Raw genomic sequence first — 5,347 nt, forward strand, 5'->3', positions numbered from 1 at the left:
CCTACGAGGATGGTGATAGAGGATGAAGGGTTTATATCCATTGACAGTGTCAAGGTTCATTACATAAGAACGGGGTTTAAGACCCTACGAGGATGGTGATAGAGGATGAAGGGTTTATATCCATTGACAGTGTCAAGGTTCACTACATAAGAACGGGTTTTAAGACCCTACGAGATTCTAAATTATATTTATCCATCAAATGAATGTTTAAGAATGATCGTCAATGTAGAGGGTAATGACTCTACATGTTGAGGGACATCGGAAACTACTGAATGTGTTTTGCTGTGGTCATATTACCCCTTTCTGGGTGGAGTGAGGTGATTTATTATTTTCAAATAAAATGTATATTGACGACAAAAACAAAAAAAACAAAAAAAAGTTACAAACAATGAAGTCAAATTGTGTTTATTCCAGGATGGTAATGATGTCAATTTGTCACATGATTTATACATAAAGGGAGATGTTCTTCTTTTAGCCGACATCTGTTTTTGTTTAATCATTAGGATTTTGTTTAAAAACAAACATACTCTGAAACTCATAGGCTTCAATACAACCTGATATGACATTTGAATGTGTTCAAGACCTCTATTTTATTTATATTTTTTAAAGTTCTTAAACCTTTGTGTTTGGTGGAGACCTCAGTGGGGCGCTGATGAGGGGAGGACGGCTCATCGTTAATGGCTGTGACCAGGGTTTGGTGGAGACCTCAGTGGGCGCTGATGAGGGGAGGACGGCTCATCGTTAGTGGCTGTGACCAGGGTTTGGTGGAGACCTCAGTGGGGCGCTGATGAGGGGAGGACGGCTCATCGCCTCAGTGGGGCGCTGATGAGGGGGGCGCTCATCTGAGGGTTAATGGCTGTGACCAGGGTTTGGTGGAGCCTCAGTGGGGCGCTGATGAGGGGAGGACGGCTCATCGTTAATGGATGTGACCAGGGTTTGGTGGAGACCTCAGTGGGGCGCTGATGAGGGGAGGACGGCTCATCGTTAATGGATGTGACCAGGGTTTGGTGGAGACCTCAGTGGGGCGCTGATGAGGGGAGGACGGCTCATCGTTAATGGCTGTGACCAGGGTTTGGTGGAGACCTCAGTGGGGCGCTGATGAGGGGAGGACGGCTCATCGTTAATGGCTGTGACCAGGGTTTGGTGGAGGCCTCAGTGGGGCGCTGATGAGGGGAGGACGGCTCATCGTTAATGGATGTGACCAGGGTTTGGTGGAGGCCTCAGTGGGGCGCTGATGAGGGGAGGACGGCTCATCGTTAATGGCTGTGACCAGGGTTTGGTGGACCGTTAATGGCTGTGACCAGACCTCAGTGGGGCGCTGATGAGGGGAGGACGGCTCATCGTTAATGGCTGTGACCAGGGTTTGGTGGAGACCTCAGTGGGGCGCTGATGAGGGGAGGACGGCTCATCGTTAATGGCTGTGACCAGGGTTTGGTGGAGACCTCAGTGGGGCGCTGATGAGGGGAGGACGGCTCATCGTTAATGGCTGTGACCAGGGTTTGGTGGAGACCTCAGTGGGGCGCTGATGAGGAGGACCGGCTCATCGTTAATGGCTGTGACCAGGGTTTGGTGGAGACCTCAGTGGGGCGCTGATGAGGGGAGGACGGCTCATCGTTAATGGCTGTGACCAGGGTTTGGTGGAGACCTCAGTGGGGCGCTGATGAGGGGAGGACGGCTCATCGTTAATGGCTGTGACCAGGGTTTGGTGGAGGCCTCAGTGGGGCGCTGATGAGGGGAGGACGGCTCATCGTTAATGGCTGTGACCAGGGTTTGGTGGAGACCTCAGTGGGGCGCTGATGAGGGGAGGACGGCTCATCGTTAATGGCTGTGACCAGGGTTTGGTGGAGACCTCAGTGGGGCGCTGATGAGGGGAGGACGGCTCATCGTTAATGGCTGTGACCAGGGTTTGGTGGAGACCTCAGTGGGGCGCTGATGAGGGGAGGACGGCTCATCGTTAATGGATGTGACCAGGGTTTGGTGGAGACCTCAGTGGGGCGCTGATGAGGGGAGGACGGCTCATCGTTAATGGCTGTGACCAGGGTTTGGTGGAGACCTCAGTGGGGCGCTGATGAGGGGAGGACGGCTCATCGTTAATGGCTGTGACCAGGGTTTGGTGGAGACCTCAGTGGGGCGCTGATGAGGGGAGGACGGCTCATCGTTAATAGCTGATGACAAACACACGGACAACAGTGTTTGATGTGTTCCACTGATTCTGCTCCAGCCATTACAACGAGACCGTCCTCCCCAATCAAGGTGTCACCAACCTCCTGTGATGCACCTTGGGCTCAATATGCATTTTCAATGTATAATCCGACTTCCGTAAATGTTTATTATGTACAATTTGAAAAGTTTAATAAAACATTGAACCGTTTTTTACTCAACAACAAAAAAACAAACATGATGCGAGATGGGATCGAGTCCACGGGGTTTAAAAAAACACTGTCAATTACGAGTGTCGCAGCGGTCTAAGACACTGCATCTCAGTGCTGGAGGCGTCACTACAGACACCCCGGTTCGATAGCAGGCTATACCACAACCAGCCGTGATTGAGAGTCCCATAGTGCGGCGCATAATTGGCCCAATCGTCCTCCTGGTTTGTTCTTATTAAACTGACTTGTTAAAATAAAAAAAAAAATACTTGTAAGGACCTACATTTTCCTTTGTTCCAACGCCCTCTCCCCCCCTAAAAAAAAAGCACATGGATGTGTGTAAAACAGATAAACATTTTTAAAAAAAAGAGTGGATTTTTCTCATTGTGAAAACATGAAAATGTCTTAAACGTTAGTAAGTATCTAGTAGCGTCAGTAGAGCGTCTGCTAAATGACTTAAATGTAAATGTGAAACATTGTGACGGAACAAAAGACGAATTTGAATTTTAGGGCGTATTCAACGCTTCTTTGGGCTGCGATTGGTTGTTAAGTGCTTCTCCGTCACCATGACGTTGTCACAGCTTCCGTGTTTTTGGTTTGTTTTTTACTTGTCTCTGTAATGTACACGTGGGTCTTCTGGAGAGATTTAATAATAAACAGGTATATAAACAACATTAAACTACTTTTCAAATCAATTGTACTAACTCGCTAGATAACAATCTTAACGTACCGAGAGAGAAAAAATGACACTGACTGTAAAACTAATCTGATTTAGCCTCGGTAGATCGCTGGATCACTTAGATAACGTCAGCTGTCGTTACTTAGCAGGCTCAGGCTTGTTTGTTACATCGTACCACTGTCTGTCCAGTGTATAATATAAACTCTGTATCTAGTAAAACAGTGCAACTCATATATCTGTGTGCAGCAGGCAGACAGACAGACAAACACACAGACAGACAGACTGGGATGTGATGCGCAGTTAAGTCGTCCAGATGTTTCCCAGCCTAAACAGATCGTAACGTTACATGCATATATTATTACCACGTTTTGTTACGTGTTTTGTTTTGTCTTTGGACTCCGGTGAGGTTTTTTTTTTCTCGAGGCGAGCCGAAGTGTACTTACTCCCCGTCGTCGGTGATTATTTTCATTCATTTATAACGTCATCAGGGCTCTCGAGTGGCGGAGCTGTCTAAGCATCTCAGTGCGAGAGGCGTCACTACAGTCCCTGGTTCGAATCCAGGCTGAATCACATCTGGCCGTGATTGGGAGTCCTATAGGGCGGCACACAATTGGCTCAGCGTCAGCCGGAGTAGGCCGTCATTGTAAATAAGAAGTTGATCTTAACTGATTTGCCTAGTTAAATTAAACAATCAGGCCATTTGTTTATTTATTTTCCCTTTTTTACTTTAACTATTTGTACATCTTTTCAACCCTGTATATTTAGACATAATCTGACATTTGTAATGTCTCTATTCTTTTTGGAACTTCTGTGAGTGTAATGTTTACTGTTCATTTTTATTGTTTATTTCACTTTTGTTTATTATCTATTTCACTTGCTTTGACAATGTTAACACATGTTTCCCATGACAATAAAGCCCCTTGAATTGATTTGAATTGTATCTGTATTGTTTGGTCAACAGTAGAGATTCCAAACTCTCTGTATTGTTTGGTCAACAGTAGAGATTCCAAACTCTCTGTATTGTTTGGTCGACAGTAGAGATTCCAAACTCTCTGTATTGTTTGGTCAACAGTAGAGATTCCAAATTCCAAACTCTCTGTATTGTTTGGTCAACAGTAGAGATTCCAAACTCTCTGTATTGTTTGGTCAACAGTAGAGATTCCAAACTCTCTGTATTGTTTGGTCAACAGTAGAGATTCCAAACTCTCTGTATTGTTTGGTCAACAGTAGAGATTCCAAACTCTCTGTATTGTTTGGTCTACAGTAGAGATTCCAAACTCTCTGTATTGTTTGGTCAACAGTAGAGATTCCAAACTCTCTGTATTGTTTGGTCAACAGTAGAGATTCCAAACTCTCTGTATTGTTTGGTCAACAGTAGAGATTCCAAACTCTCTGTATTGTTTGGTCAACAGTAGAGATTCCAAACTCTCTGTATTGTTTGGTCTACAGTAGAGATTCCAAACTCTCTGTATTGTTTGGTCAACAGTAGAGATTCCAAACTCTCTGTATTGTTTGGTCAACAGTAGAGATTCCAAACTCTCTGTATTGTTTGGTCAACAGTAGAGATTCCAAACTCTCTGTATTGTTTGGTCAACAGTAGAGATTCCAAACTCTCTGTATTGTTTGGTCAACAGTAGAGATTCCAAACTCTCTGTATTGTTTGGTCTACAGTAGAGATTCCAAACTCTCTGTATTGTTTGGTCTACAGTAGAGATTCCAAACTCTCTGTATTGTTTGGTCTACAGTAGAGATTCCAAACTCTCTGTATTGTTTGGTCTACAGTAGAGATTCCAAACTCTCTGTATTGTTTGGTCTACAGTAGAGATTCCAAACTCTCTGTATTGTTTGGTCAGTAGAGATTCCAAACAGTAGAGATTCCAAACTCTCTGTATTGTTTGGTCAGTAGAGATTCCAAACTCTCAGTAGAGATTCCAAACTCTCTGTATTGTTTGGTCTACAGTAGAGATTCCAAACTCTCTGTATTGTTTGGTCAACAGTAGAGATTCCAAACTCTCTGTATTGTTTGGTCTACAGTAGAGATTCCAAACTCTCTGTATTGTTTGGTCTACAGTAGAGATTCCAAACTCTCTGTATTGTTTGGTCAACAGTAGAGATTCCAAACTCTCTGTATTGTTTGGTCTACAGTAGAGATTCCAAACTCTCTGTATTGTTTGGTCTACAGTAGAGATTCCAAACTCTCTGTATTGTTTGGTCAACAGTAGAGATTCCAAACTCTCTGTATTGTTTGGTCAACAGTAGAGATTCCAAACTCTCTGTATTGTTTGGTCAACAGTAGAGA

The 5,347-nt window shown here is 44.5% G+C and overlaps 1 long non-coding RNA gene and 1 pseudogene across 17 annotated transcripts; one reads left to right on the plus strand and one right to left on the minus strand.

The window, feature by feature from the left end:
• Positions 1–389: 389 nt before the first annotated feature.
• LOC127925116 (uncharacterized) lies at positions 390–2,362 on the minus strand. 17 transcript variants are annotated; one of them, XR_008119768.1, is made up of 5 exons: positions 1,578–2,360; positions 1,307–1,510; positions 1,084–1,219; positions 948–1,015; positions 390–705 (listed from the first exon to the last, which is right to left on the minus strand). It is a non-coding gene; the product is annotated as an uncharacterized LOC127925116 (long non-coding RNA). The 17 variants fall into 17 exon arrangements; XR_008119761.1 differs by adding an exon at positions 706–772 and having other exon boundaries at positions 390–637; positions 948–1,151; positions 1,578–2,358; XR_008119762.1 differs by having other exon boundaries at positions 948–1,151; positions 1,578–1,917; positions 1,986–2,347.
• Positions 2,363–2,805: 443 nt separating this feature from the next.
• The window catches only part of LOC127925110 (RNA pseudouridylate synthase domain-containing protein 1-like), a 70,295-nt pseudogene continuing 67,753 nt past the window's right edge, over positions 2,806–5,347 (plus strand).

This window comes from Oncorhynchus keta, unplaced genomic scaffold (genome assembly GCF_023373465.1).
Source record: "Oncorhynchus keta strain PuntledgeMale-10-30-2019 unplaced genomic scaffold, Oket_V2 Un_contig_5129_pilon_pilon, whole genome shotgun sequence".
NCBI lineage: Eukaryota > Metazoa > Chordata > Actinopteri > Salmoniformes > Salmonidae > Oncorhynchus > Oncorhynchus keta.